Consider the following 15,185-nt stretch of genomic DNA (forward strand, 5'->3'; position numbering starts at 1 on the left):
CTAAAACAAACTGGCTTCAGAACATCCCACTCCACTGACACATGCCCAGGGCCGCCTCAGTGGGTGTGCGAGCAGTGCGGTCGCACAGGGCCTCGCGGGAAGGGGGGCCCAGCAAAAAAAAAAATATATATATATATATATATATATATATATATATATATATATATATTTTTTTTTTTTTTTTTTGCAAGGCCCCCCTTCCCGCGAGGCCCTTTTTCATCACAGACCTAAAATCTAGTTTTGCTTATATGCTTATATATTTCACATTAGACACGTTTGTAGAATGTGTCTGACTTGTTCCTGGCTCTGCGGCTCTGCACTATTGGAGCTCTGAGGCTCTGCAGCAGATACTATTGGTTTCAATGAGGGGAGGGGTTACAGGTAAGGTAGCGTCTGACTATTTCGCGCGTGCAGCATTGGAGGTTATGCCAGCCAAGACGAAGAGGACGGTCGTTCGGTAGATGGACTGAAGATGAAAGTTGTTGCATGTTAGAAAGTTCAGTCAGGCTAGCCAAGTCGGCTTAGCTAAAGGCAGGGACAGCTAGTTAGCTTTCGCTACGTTATCTAAGTGCTAACGTGTGGTTCAGTCGGGCTAGCCATGTTGGCTAGTAGCTTAGCTAAAGGCTAACTAGCGTTAGCTAACTAGCATTAGCTAGCGTTAGCTACGTTAGCGAGTGCTAACATGTGGTACTAGCCATGTCGGCTAGTAGCTTAGCTAAAGGCTAACTAGCGTTAGCTACGTTAGCGAGTGCTAACATGTGGTTCAGTCGGGCTAGCCATGTCGGCTAGTAGCTTAGCTAAAGGCTAACTAGCGTTAGCTAACGCTAGCTAACTTTTTCATCTCCACGGCATGAAAATGCGTCGATGTCGTCTCCTTCCAACTTTGCCATTGAATCTGCGTTAGGGTGAGTTTTTCAAGCAATCTATTCTGTTCCCGCTGTGGTCTCTCTCTCTCGCTACACCCACCCGCCGTGGTCTCTCTCTCTCTCTCTCGCTACACCCACCCGCCGTGGTCTCTCTCGCTACACCCACCCGCCGTGGTCGCTCTCTCGCTACACCCACCCGCCTCTCTCTCTCTCGCTACACCCACCCGCCGTGGTCTCTCTCTCTTGCTACACCCACCCACCCGCCTCTCTCTCTCTCTCGCTACACCCACCCGCCGTGGTCTCTCTCTCGCTACACCCACCCGCCTCTCTCTCGCTACACCGACCCGCCTCTCTCTCTCGCTACACCCACCCGCCTCTCTCTCTCGCTACACCCACCCGCCTCTCTCTCTCGCTACACCACCCGTCTCTCTCTCTCTCTCTCTCTCTCTCTCTCTCTCTCTCTCTCTCTCTCTAGAAGCATTTCTCTCCCAATTCAATTCAAAAAGCTTTATTGTCATGAAATTTCACAAATGTTGCCAAAGCACAATTATGACATAAACAGCAAACAATATAAGATCAAAAGAAATAAAGGAGATGGTGCGGTGAGTAAAACATGGTACATGTATATACAGTATATGTGTCCTACTGGTTTTCCCTTTTCTTGTGACATGAATTGACATATTTTGCAGCTAAAACTGCACATTCTTTCTGTTCCCCCAGGAGGAATTCTGGGGAAATTATTTCAATTTTTGGAAAGAATTCCTCCCTAATATTTCTGTAATTTTCACATTGTGTTAGGAAGTGTAGTTCTGTCTCTACGGCTCCCTCATCACAAAGACAGCACAACCTCTCCTCTCTGGGCAGCCAGGTCTGTCTGTGTCTGCCCTTCTCTATCGCCAAACCATGGTCACTCAGTCTGTACCTTGTCAGATTCTTTCTTAGATTCGTATCAGTTACTGTGCTGAGGTAGTCTGCCACAGTATACTGTCTGTTTAGGGCCAAATATGTTTCTAATTTGTGTTGTGATTGTGTGAGTTGATTCCAATACGTAATGTATTTATCTTTTTCTTTGGTTATAATTTGGTTAGGTCTAATCTTCTGAGGCTGGCTAGGGTTTGTGATGTCAGAGTGTGAGATGTCAGCCAGTTTCATTATGAGTTGACAAAAGGGGCTCTTTGTAAGTCTCTCTCTCTCTCTCTCTCTCTCTCTCTCTCTCTCTCTCTCTCTCTCTCTCTCTCTCTCTCTCTCTCTCTCTCTCTCTCTCTCTCTCTCTCTCTCTCTCTCTCTCTCTCTCTATAATTTACAGTTGACTGTATCATGCCCAGCCACGGGCAGCGCTATTATTTAAGAATATGTTGACTGTATGCCCAGCCTCGGGCAGCGCTATTATTTAAGAATATGTTGACTGTATAAAAAAATAAAAATAAAATATTAGGGGGGGGGGTGGGGGGGGGGGGGGCCCTGCACATGCCTTCTCTATTTGAACGACCACACCAAACAAGAGGTGGACGCGGGCAAACACTGCGGCATGGTCATTCTGGACCTCCAAAAGGCTTTTGACACTGTCAATCACTCCATTCTGATTGACAACCTAAAAGCAGTTGGTTTTGATAGTTCATTCGTGAGCTGGATGCAATCCTACCTTTTTTTTTATTGTATTTATCTTTTTTTATCTCGAACAACCATAAACACACAAACTTGAAATAACGGGAGGCTGCAATTTCAAACTGGCCCCTGTAAATGTCCAAACCCCCCCCCCCCCCCCCCACCCAACCCCCTCCAATGTACAGTTTCTTCCCCCTCAAATGTATATACTGTACTCTCTTTTAGAAACTCTGTCTCTTCAACAGTACTGTATATTTGTATATCTTGTATATAGATGTCTGGATGTAACAGTACTGTTTATCTGTATGTTGTGTATGTCATAAATGTTATGATGAATTGAAAATGGGGGATCCTGATGTAAACAAGACGAAAGTCTTTCTCTGGTCTGCATCCCCTTAACAATTGTGTGTATTGAGCCGTACTGTATTGTACCCATTCTGCAATCTGTTAATAAAGTTTTCAATCAATCAATCAATCAGTCAGACTGGTCTTAGACCAGTGGAATATGTAGTTATTCACTGGTCAGACTGGTCTTAGACCAGTGGAATATGTAGTTATCCACTGGTCAGACTGGTCTTAGACCAGTGGAATATGTAGTTATTCACCGGTCAGACTGGTCTCAGACCAGTGGAATCATGTTGTTTTTCACTGGTCAGTACAGTACAGAGGCTGTTAACACTTTCAGTGCCAGAGGTCGCTGTGGGCCGTGTGGCATGGATGCCAGCGCTTTAATGAATAGGGATACATGCCGGTGTTTGCAGGGCTAAAACTATATTAAATATCATAGCTATGGATATAAAACGAGTATCTATCGTTCAATTTGTGAAAAAGAACGAATGTTTTCACCCATACATACAGGTGAATAATAATAATAATAATTCTGTGTAATCCCAGGAAACGCCGCTATGCAGCGTTTAGTGAATTTCACTAGAAACCGTGGCATTCCTCGCCTGGATCAACAATCAATCTGAAATCAGCGCTATATTATCTGCATTATGTTTCATCACGCATGCATGTTCTATGCTTCGATCGTCACCAACGGCATACGTTGTGGAGTAACGTTACAGTAACACCTTCGGATCACAATGAAGGCATGCTCGGATCAACGCAAGATTGATACCATATAGCCCTTACCTTGACTAGGATGTACTGCAAAAAGAATATTCCAATTATCTGATCGCCATTCCAAGTATTGATGTCGATCATGTTGCCAACATAATCCACCAAAGAACATGAACCGACGGTGCTTGATTATCCTCAATCCATGTGTTATAAACGTTACTCCTGCCCGACTAGGAAAACCCAGACCGGACTTTTTAGATCGATGGACAGACCAAGCTAGAGAGTTTCCAAGGATGTGCAATACCGGCCGCAAGGCGTTAGGCTGTGGTATTGGACGTTTGCGATCTCAGACCCATTCAGGACAGCCTGCACAGGCCCCCTCGATGGATTATGAATGGAAATAGCGAATAAAAGAAATAACGACCCAGAAACGGGAATCTTTGTTTCAGGCATTGAACCGTTGGGCCACAGAAACGGGGATTCTCGTGAACGGCACTGGATGTGTTAAGCAGCCATTTAAAACCTGGAACCAAAACCTACAAAAAAATCATAAATAATTTGAAAATACAAAATACACATATTTTAATGAATTAATTCCTTCTCTCCAGTATTTTGTAGTTTATTTTAATATATTTGTTCAGGGAACATTTGTAATTTGGATGTACCTTTGCCAATTTATGTGTGTGCTGTGCTGTGCTGTGGCTCACAAGTGTGTGTCTGTCAATGCTCAGCCTTGTACACACACAGAAATCACCCACTTACTCATTCAAGACGCCAAGTTAAGTTATCGTGGGGAACTCCAAGGCCAGACCTCACTCTGTATTCAGTATTCAGGGTTACATAATAGTCATACTTTAGTCATGAAGCTGTATATCTGGGCGAACAGCAGCCCAGGTGAGATGAGCGTATCAAGGGCAGGATGTGTTAAGAGGAACATTGCTGTCAACCTATGTATTTACAAAATAAATATCACAGTAATACATGAGAGATGACTGGCCTCGCTCTCTCTCTTTCTCTCTCCTCTTTTGTCTTCTTCTTCCATCCCTCTTCTCTTCCGTCTCTTTGGTCCATCAGGCCACAATGGTGGCAGAGTATACTGGCTATAGAAACTCACATCGATCCACACACAAAGCTGCTGACTTGACAAAATGAAGGAAAAGGATAAAAAAAAAATTTAAAAACGTCCCTCAGCTGTTTTTCTGCGACACCACCAGCCCCCCCCCCACCCCCCGCTCCAACCACCGATCTCCCCTATCCCATTATCTGGCTGATCAACAATCCAGGTAATTTCTGGCATCTTTAGTCCTCCTCCTCCGAGAGCAGCCCCCCCCCCCCCTGAAGAATTATAAGCAATTACTGATAAGCACAAGATACGACATGTGGGGAAGCAGCTAGTCGATTAGTCGACAAAATCCTATGATTAGTCGACAGAATTTATTTTTTCCTCTCTCTGCCTCCCTTCTTCTTCTCCTCTCTCTGCCTCCCTTCTTCTCATATATCTGCCTCCCTTCTCCTCTCTCTACCTCCCCTCTTCTCCTCTCTCTGCCTCCCTTCTTCTCCTCTATCTACCTCCCTTCTTCTCCTCTCTCTGCCTCCCTTCTTCTCTCTCTGCCTCAATTATTTCATATCACACCCCACCACCCACCCACACACACACACATCTCCTTCTCATCCATCTCTCGCCCTCCTTTTTCTTGCTTCCCTTGCTCTCGCCCTGCCGTGACACACACATATGCAAAATGAACAAATACACACACACACACACCCCCCACCCCCCTGCTGTCAGCAGCCCATACCAGAGGCTCAGTCATAGGGGATTAGCCACAGAGTTGATCAGAGTCCCTGCGGTTTGCCAAGGTTGAGTCTGTGATGGGAGGATTTACACCAGGCCCTTATTAAGACACATGTTGGGGTCCTTAGATGGGCCTGACGTCTGTATTTCAAGCCTCCAGGAGTGGCACCAATCCCGGGCACAACCGCACTTCCCTCACCTCATAGAAGAGGGCGTTTGACTGCATCGCACGTATGCCCTGTGTTTCGCCAACATTAATCATCAAACAGACATCGTATTGGAACTGCGAGGGCATATTCCACCTCGACATTACCCTCTGATGATGGCTGTTCGTGCCTGTGTTCAGCCATTAATACGGCGGGCCTGTATTTTGATGCATTGCATATTCAACGCCCAATAAGCAAGGCGGAGGGGAACATTACGCATTCAGTTTTCCATCATACACTCCTAATTTATAGAGCGTTTTTCATCAAAGCCGGCGCTCGGTGGCGGGATCAATGGGCGGCGTGTCCGCTGATGTAGATTGATATGGGACGACAGCGGAATCAGTAACAATCCTGGCGGCTTGCACGTGTTTACATTTTATCGGCACGCCTCGTTGCACTCTGATCGGGCGCTTGCCGATGCCTTGACAGTCAGAAAAGGCTAAGAGCTTCCCCTCTTTCTGTCTCTCGCCTGTGATAAGACAGATATAATCCGTTCCTTTTGCCCCCGCTCGTGTCAGTGGTATCATTGAAATAAATGAATCACCGTCCTCCTGCCTCTCTCTCTCTCTCTCTCTCTCTCTCTCTCTCTCTCTCTCTCTCTCTCTCTCTCTCTCTCTCTCTCTCTCTCTCTCTCTCTCTCTCTCTCTCTCTCTCTCTCTCTCTCTCTCTCTCTCTCTCTCTTTCTCTCTCTCTCTCTCTCCTGGCTTTGACTTGATGCAGGAGGAGGTGCCTATTGGCAGAAGACTGAAAAAACTCCTCCGTTATGTAGTTTCCCTTTATCAACCTTCTGTGGGAGGGAACACACCAACGGAATGGTGGGCACTTTTGCCTTTGCTTCTAATAGAGTAAAAAAATAAATCCCTGTTTATTTACACAAATGAGTGTCCATGTTCCTCGTTAGATCTCCAAACGAGCTCTTAATTAGTTAATTGGCTTATTACGCCGATTGCTCCCGCAGCAGCCGGTGTGATTTTGGCTGTCATTCATCTGAGGTCTCTCCACAACCAGATACAGGAGATAGAGGGAGGATGTGTGTGTGGACGACCATTGAGGGACAGCAAAGGGAGGGAGGGAGGGAGGGAGGGAGAATGGGAGGGGACACCAGAGGGAGGGCTGTAAAGACAAAATGTGGCGGAAGCCCTGGTTGATTTAATAAAGTGTGGCAGATCAGTGACTCGCCATTCCAAAGTGGGACCACGGCAATCTCTCAGTTTGCCCCCAATTTTCAACAGTGGAACAGTGGGTGAGGGGTGACCTTCAATTAGCAGAATGAGCCTAATTAATCAGCGAGGAGGTGATCTGTAATGGGAACCAGCAGCCTCGTCCGCTCATCACAGAGATGGGGTGGCGAGGTGCGCTGGCCCGGATCTGTCGCCGCGAAGCAATGACCTTCACTTCCACATGGAGTGTGCGGATGACAGCCCAGAATCACTATAATCATTAGTAATATGCTAGACATCTGGTCGTCCGCAGTAATACACATTGGCCGTATTACGGGGAGGGAAAAACTGAAGGGTGGGGATCGAACGTTGTGAACAAGCGACTCCTACAAGTCGGTTGGTGCGCCTGCGCAGTAGAATCAGGAAGTGTCGGGGGCAGCGTGAGCCTCCCACGCGTTACTCCTCGACACTGAGAGGTCGAGCTGCGCAGGTGAAAAGATGCGACTGCTGTTACCTCAAGTACCGGAGGGGACTTGTGCTATGTATGACTTAGTCCACATTGCAGCCGGCTTGTGGGAGGCAAGAAACAGCGTTCGTGACAGGGGAGGGTTGAATTGGATGATACGAAATTGGGATGGGAGAAAAAAATATAGAAAAATGGGAGAAAAAGTGGATCAAAAAAAAAGTAATATGCTAGACATTTATTTTGTTGTCACACATAATGAAAGTGACATATGGCCGATCACATTGTCAGCTGCACGCAAGGTTGTGGCGTACACGGCGCATCCTTTGTATCGGAAACGGACGCAATTAAAAAATGCTTGAATTGAGATGTTTTACTAATTGGTTTCAATTGAAATGTGCATTTCACTAGTCCCCCACAGTACCCAGGGTTGAAATCCATCACTTTCTAGTCTAGGTACAAGGAGAACAAGGAAAACAGAGTGTTATTTCCCTGCCTCTGTACCTCGCTATCCCTCTCTCTTGCACTCCTTCACTCCGGAGAGCTGCGAGGAATTCTGATTGAAGGAGATTCATGGTGATTGATGGAGCCTCCCAGAGCTGAGGATTGGAGTGACTTGAGTAGCGGCCTGGCCCAGAATGGGAGAGTTTATTGGGAAACTCTTAGTGTGCAACGTGTCGGGCTGAGCCACTTATATTCTTTATGATGATTCGCGGAAGTTGCCTCATTAGTCACGGATAACAAGGCCACTGCAGGACTAGGGCACCATTAGGTTTCTCAAATAGGGCAGAGCTCTGGAAAATCAAAGTATGAATCTGAAGCTGGTGAATTTTGGGTTTCCGCCATTAGATGCTTTGGAGTGGCATTGTTCAGCATTTATAGTTTCAACTAGAATCAAAGCTCAAAGCCAAGTTTGACCATCTGAATGTGGGGTGTGTTCGTTCACATGTGTTCTTGAAGAGTTTTCTGTAGATGGAAAATAAGGGTTGGTGAACTTTTTTAACCTATTAAAATGTACACTGGCATTATTTAAAATCAGGATCTTTCCTCCTTCGTTTTAACAAGAAATCATCACATCCATACCAGCGGCGATTTAGAAAATCTCTCTGCAAAAACGCAAAAGCTCTCATGACGGATGGCATTTCCCGTTGTTGTCGTGTGGACGGGAAGCCGAAAACGCAGTAGGAGTGGACAGGGCCATTAGTCATGATGTCAGCATTTTCCATAAACTCCGGTTTCACCCGTCCACACGAGTACACGTATTCTTAAAACGTTTTTAAAAATATAAATCTCCACTCTGGAAGGAGTTTTCAAAAAGGTCTGGTTATATTACAACTGGCTCGCGTCTCGCTCTGCCATTGAGATATCATCTCCTTGCACATATTGTGCACGTGAAAAAGTTGACACATGCACGACGTCACTTGCACGTGACCACGCCTACTCCTGTGTGTTCCTACAAAACACAGGAAGTGGTCACGCTTACACCCTTCCTCTTCTTTTTCCAATGCGTGGATTTGTTCATATGCACTTTCAACCAATGGAACGTTATTATGAAGCAAAGGGAGAAATTGAAGCATGTTGGACTTTCGCCAGAGTTTCCGCGGCCCCCGGATCCTCGTCCGCGTGTCCAATGTCCATACGGAACGGCCACCCTATACTGAACTTTCCTCGATTCCTGACAGTGAACCGATGGACTTCGCTCGGCGTTCGGCGGTCGAGCCACGGAGAGCGGAGAGCACAGGTAGGGCCGTCAGCGGCAACTCTTAGTACTAGCGTTTTCACTACTGCTCGTTGTCCCGTGAGACGACCGGGCGGTGTGATAGCGCGGGGGGCTGTGTATTTGGATGAATGTGGTCAACATAAAACGTTGCTAAATGTTTTTCCAATTATCATGGCGCGTGCAGCTACTGCTAATTCTGTTGTTTTCGGGACGCCGCTCCCATGTGTCTCGCCGGGGCTGTGTTCAGTTTTCCCACCGCTTAATGATTACATTACTGGCTGAGGCTTATTTACCCTTTACACGGGTGGACGGTCTGACGACGGGGCTCAGGACAGGTGTGCCATGCTTAGAGAAGCAGGTGGCATCGGTCCTTTGCCCTGCCCGCCAAGGGGCGAGTCGGCCTGCCAGGTGGCTGAGTGGGCTGATGAGGCTTATACCGCCGCAGTACAGAATTTAGCAGCAACTAATAACATTGCTCAATTGGCTGCTTTTCTGTTGAATATGGTGTCGGGTGATGGAGTCTTAGGGCCAGCCGACCTCAAAACCATCGCACAGGGTTTTGAGGTTATTCTGTTTTTGACCCAGCCGCAGGCAATAACCGCAGGGAGGGCTAGGATGCTGTCGACTGTTGTTCACAGACATCTGTGGTTGGAGCAGTCTCCCCTGGAGGAGGAGAGGAGAGTTCTCCTCCTCAGGGCTCCCCTCTCCGTGGATGGACTTTTTGGTCTGGCGACGGAGGCGCGGGCGGTTTTTGACCGGGGCCACATGCCGCCCCACACCGCACAGTCAGAGGTGAGAGCACGTCTCGCCAGCGGCTGCTGCGAGACCCCCGACCGGTGGCCATGTGTCCCCCGCCTGAGATAACCTGGAAACAAAGAGAACAGGCTATCACGGTGCCGACAGCCTCGGCGGCTGAGGGATTGGCTGAATTAGATGGGCGCGCCCTAAAAAAACGTCGCCATCTAGCTGTGTCTAGCACGCTCTCCGTTCATTCCCCCCCCGCTACACTACGGGATTCAGGGCTCTGTTGTGTCCCCTCTGGCTGCGGGACGCGCTCTTCCAGTGAAGCACACGCGGCCCCACATATTGCTTCTCATGAAGACAGGGGCTGACATCCAGCTGCTAGCTAGGCCTGGGTCTGTCTATGAGAATACTGTACTGTCAGGAGGCTCCCACGCCACACGTCCTGCGTATGCGTTTGGTGAGCCTGATGTTGTATGTGACGACGGGGCAGGGTTCCCTGTATCTAAAATATTTTGTCAGAGTGGGAACCCTAGGCCCAGGAGGTTGCAGCGCAGGTTCCCCCAGCCCTGCCCTCGCCAGGCCGGGTATTACGTTAGTGCCTCCCCCGTCCGGACTTCTAATCCTAGCAGCGGTAGTGAGTCAGGCACGCGTAATTTGGGTGGTAGTAATATCACTACAGGGCTACAGTGTGTAGAGACCCACCCTATCGGGCAGCGTGAGGACCACACACCATGCATGTCCAGCCGCAGAGCAGGCCATCCCCAGCAAGTTAAATTCTGTGCAAAAATGGGACAATGCTCAGCGGGGGAACTACCTCATTCACCAGGGGTGATGATCGCTCCCCCCATGTCAGACCGCCCCTTTCTGTCGGGGTCCCCCCTTGGGTGCAATTGCCTCATTGGTAGAGTCAGGGTGCGAAATCCCGACCTTGCTCGCGCGGTTGGTGAAACCGGGGTTTGCAATGCACAGCGGGAGGGACCGGGCCGCCTATCTACGATTCTTAGCGGACCAGCGCCAGTTGGCAGCGGGGGCGCTTTTGGATTTTTACCACGTATGGCTACAGAAGTGCCATATGTCGGTGTGGATGGAGAGAACGCTGAGGGCGGGGCTTGTGTTACAGTTTGCACACCCCCAACCCCCGTTTTTGGGTTTGATACAGACTCTATTGTCAGAGTCCGTGGCAGTGACAGCTCTGGCCGACGAGATCCGTTCTCTGTTTGCGAAGCAGGCCATCGTCGTGTTCCCATGGGAGGATGCGATGAGTGGCATTTACTCCCGATATTTTCTGGTGCCCAAGAAATCAGGGGGTGACAGACCCATACTGGACCTGTCCGCGTTCAATCGGTTGATTGTGGCGAGAAGGTTCAGAATGTTTACCGTCAAACACCTGTTATGTGCTGTCAGAGTGGGAGACTGGTTCACCTCCATAGACCTGAAGGATGCGTATTTTCACATCCCGATCTTCCCTCCTCACAGGAAATACCTACGCTTCCTGTTTCAGGGCATAGCGTACAAGTACCAGAGGCTGCCGTTCGGCTACTCTCTGGCTCCTCGCACCTTCACCAAGTGCATGGAGACCGGGCTGGGACCTCTGCGTCATCAGGGGATACAAATTTTATTCTACCTAGACGACATTTTGGTCCTCAGCCGGTCAGAGGAGATCGCCAGGTCTCATACCAGGCAGGTGGTGGAATTCCTCACGAGCCTGGGTTTTGCTGTGAACTGGAAGACGAGTACCCCTCTTCCCAGTCAACAGGTGGAGTACTTGGGCTTAATTCTAAGCTCAAGTTCTATGAGGGCAACCCTCTCAGATCGGCGGCGAGAGGATATTCTCGGCACGCTCGGGAGGTTCCGTCCTGGCAGGACGGTTACGACGCTGTCCGTGATGTGCCTGCTCGGTATGATGGCATCTGCTCAAACTGTGGTCCCTCTTGGCCTCCTCTTCATGAGAAGGATACAGAGGTGGTTTTTCAGTATGAAAATAGACCCAGTGAGAGGCAAGTGGAAGCAGCTGAAGGTTCCCATGTCAGTACTGGGGGACCTCGCCCACTGGGGGGGGCCTGGGGCCCTCACCAGCGGGGTCCCCATGGGCAGCAGGCTATCACACGTCACGGTCTTCACTGACGCCTCACTCACGGGATGGGGGGGACGTGTCGGACCAACGCAGTAGGGGGCAGCTGGCAAGACCATGCTGCCCGGTCTGCACTACATATCAATGTGTTGGAATTGAAGGCAGTGCTTCTAGTCCTCAAACAGCTCGGCCATCGTGTGGTGCGTGAGCATGTTCTGATCAGGACGGACAGCACGACGTCGGCGTCGTACATCAACAGACAGGGAGGAGTACGCTCCCCCCGTCTCCACCGGGCGGCGGTCGAACTCTGGCTATGGGCATCTCAATCTGCACAGCCTGAGGGCTCTCCACATCCCTGGCAGGGAGAATGTGGGTGCAGACATGATGTCGCGGGGCAGTCATTCTGTACGCGTTCCCACCCATACACCTGATAGCTCAGCTGTTGGAGTGGGTACGTCAGGAGCGCAGGACTTTGATCCTGGTCGCGCCGGACCGGGGCACAGCTGTGTGGTTCCTGGCCCTGATTCAGCTCTTGGTGGCCCCACTGTGGCCTGTTCCGTGGTCACCGCGGGCCCTCTCTCAGGCACGCGGAACACTGTTTCTGCCTCCTGTTCTGGGGCAGCCTCTAATGGCTTGGCTGCTGAAAGGGTGAATCTGGAGGGGATGCGTCTTAACTCTACTGTGGTTAACACCATCCAGAACGTGCGCGCTCCGTCCACTACCGCGGTTTATGCAGGGAAGTGGCATATGTTTCAAGAGTGGTGTGAGGTTGGGGGCCTGGACCCGGTGTCATGCCCCCTGGACTCGGTTCTGTCCTTCCTCCAGTCTATCCTGGATAGAGAACGCTGTTCAGCCACCCTCTCATGAGACGTTTCCTGCTTGCCGCACGGCGTCTCAAGCCTGTGGAACGTGCTCTGTCTCCCAGCTGGGACCTCCAACTGGTCCTGGAAAGGCTGTTGGGGGCCCGTTTGAGCCTCTTGAACAGGCGCCATTGGATCAACTGTCTTTCAAGACCGTGTTCCTTCTGGCCATCACCTCTGCTAAACTCGTGGGTGAGCTGTGTGCTCTCTCGGTGCGGTCAGAATGCCTGTCTATTCAGGCCGATAACAGTGCGACTCTGAGGCCTAATCCGGCCTTTGTGCCAAAGAATATCCGGAGCTCTTATCGCTCCAGGAATATTGTGCTCCAGGCTTTTCACCCTCCTCCTCACGCTAGTGAGTTGGAGGCGAGCCTTCACCTGTTGTGTCCTGTCCGTGCGCTGATGGTTTACCTTAGTCGCATGCAGGATCTCAGGGCTACCGATCAACTGTTTGTTTGTTACGGTGGCTCTCACGCGGGAAGGCGCTGTCCAAGCAACGCCTGTCACATTGGTTATGCGAGGGCATTGCCCTCTGCTACACTTTGGCCGGACAGGTTCCCCCCGCAGGCGTCAGGGCACACTCCACTCGTGGAGTGGTGGCCTCCTCTGCCCTGTTTGGGGGGGCCTCGGTGGAGGACATCTGCGCTGCGGCCTCATGGTCCTCCCCGGGTCCTTTTGTTAGGTTTTACCTCATGGACATGACTGGGGGCTCTGTCTCCCAAGCAGTCCTGAGGGCCGGGACCTCTCCTGCACCCCGCCATCAGGTGGGCTAGCAGGTGTGTGTGTGGGTGTGGACCGCGGAGTGCTCTGTCACACGCGGCCCCGCTTGCACTGTGCGTTCTAGGGTGACTGGTTCCCTTTTTTCGCACGTTAGTTGTAGTTGACTGCCTCCCCCACCATCGTTAGGACGGGCGGGTGGACGGGACTCCCCTCCCCCCCTGGTCAGGGGCTTATGGGCCCTCAGGGGCTGCATTTGACGTGGCTACGCGTCCGCTCTGCCCCTGTTGATCTCAGTTGTAATATAACGAAGGTTATCCTATAACCCTAGTTATATGATAGGGGCGGCTACGTGGCGTAGTGGGCAAGGCGCTCGCCACGAATGACGGAGACGCTGGGCTTGCCTGTTCGAGCCCAGCGCTCCACATTGCTTTCAGTTTAGCTGGTCGTTCATACTAATACACATTGGCCGTATTAGGGGGTGGGAAACTGATGGGTGGGGATCGGGCGTTGTGGACAGCGACTCCTACAGGTCGGTTGGTGCGCCTGCGCAGTAGAATCAGGAAGTGTCGGGGGCAGCGTGAGCCTCCCACGCGTTACTCCTCGCCACTGAGAGATCGAGCTGCGCAGGTGAAAAGATGCGACTGCTGTTACCTCAAGTACCGGAGGGAACTTGTGCTATGTATGACTTAGTCCACATTGCAGCCGGCTTGTGGGAGGCAAGAAACAGCGTTCATGACAGGGGAGGGTTGAATTGGATGATACGAAATTGGGATGGGAGAAAATATAGAAAATGGGAGAAAAAGTGGATAAAAAAAAAAAAACCTAGTTATATGAATACTGGCGGAGCGTCTCGCTCTTCAGCGCCCTGAGGACCCTTGGATGTTTTTCACGCATGGAATTCAGACTTGGAAGGGTGTAAGCGTGACCACTTCCTGTGTTTTGTAGGAACACACAGGAGTAGGCGTGGTCACGTGCAAGTGACATGCATGTGTCAACTTTTTCACGTGCACAATATGTGCAAGGAGATGATATCTCAATGGCAGAGCGAGACGCTCCGCCAGTATTCATATAACTAGGGTTATAGGATAACCTTCGTTTCAGTGACCTAAAACGTAGTTTGTGGACAAAAGGCCAAACCGCAAAGAAAAAGCTTTTTAAAAAAGACCTGTGTTTGCATGGACAAATCTGTATAACCCAATGTTTACAAACATTAACAATGTAAAGCAACGTTTTACAGCCACAAAATAGTAAATACAGCACACATGTACATGTTGTTTAATTATAGTCAATCAACAAGATCATGAAAATATGTCCCCATTGCATTATTCAATAATATTTTCAGATATTTGGATGTGGGGCAACCTATTTGTTTAAAGCTTGGATTACGGATGGATGCTTTAATGCCGAAAGTATGACTTGTTGTTTGTTGACTACATGCTCTTTCTATTTTCCATAATTTTTTATCAAGGGTGTTTTTTGGGATCCCATGTCCTCCCCGGGTTCAATACAGTGATAGAGTGACAGGACTCTGGGCCACTCGGGGGGGGGGGGGGGGGGGTGTTGGCTGCTTGGATGAGCTTTGATAATGATTTGATAATGATTTTATAGTGATTTTATAATGATTTGATAATGATTTGTTAATGCTTTGATAATGATTTGATAATGATTTGATAATGTTTTGATAATGATTTGATAGTGATTTGAAAATAATGCTTTAATAATGCCTTCAAGACTATACACTGTATGTTCTGCTGTAATGGGATAATTATGCTGGTGTGCATATTTGTGTTTGGATGTATGACCACGCACATGAGTAAATAAATGTATTTATTCACATGAGAGTGTGTGTGTGCGTGTGTGTGTGTGTGACGTGTAGGGATGGGTATCGTTAGGATTTTATCGATACTACTACTCTTA

This window comes from Notolepis coatsorum (assembly GCF_963971535.1).
Source record: "Notolepis coatsorum genome assembly, chromosome: 19".
In the NCBI taxonomy this organism is placed as follows: Eukaryota; Metazoa; Chordata; class Actinopteri; order Aulopiformes; family Paralepididae; genus Notolepis; species Notolepis coatsorum.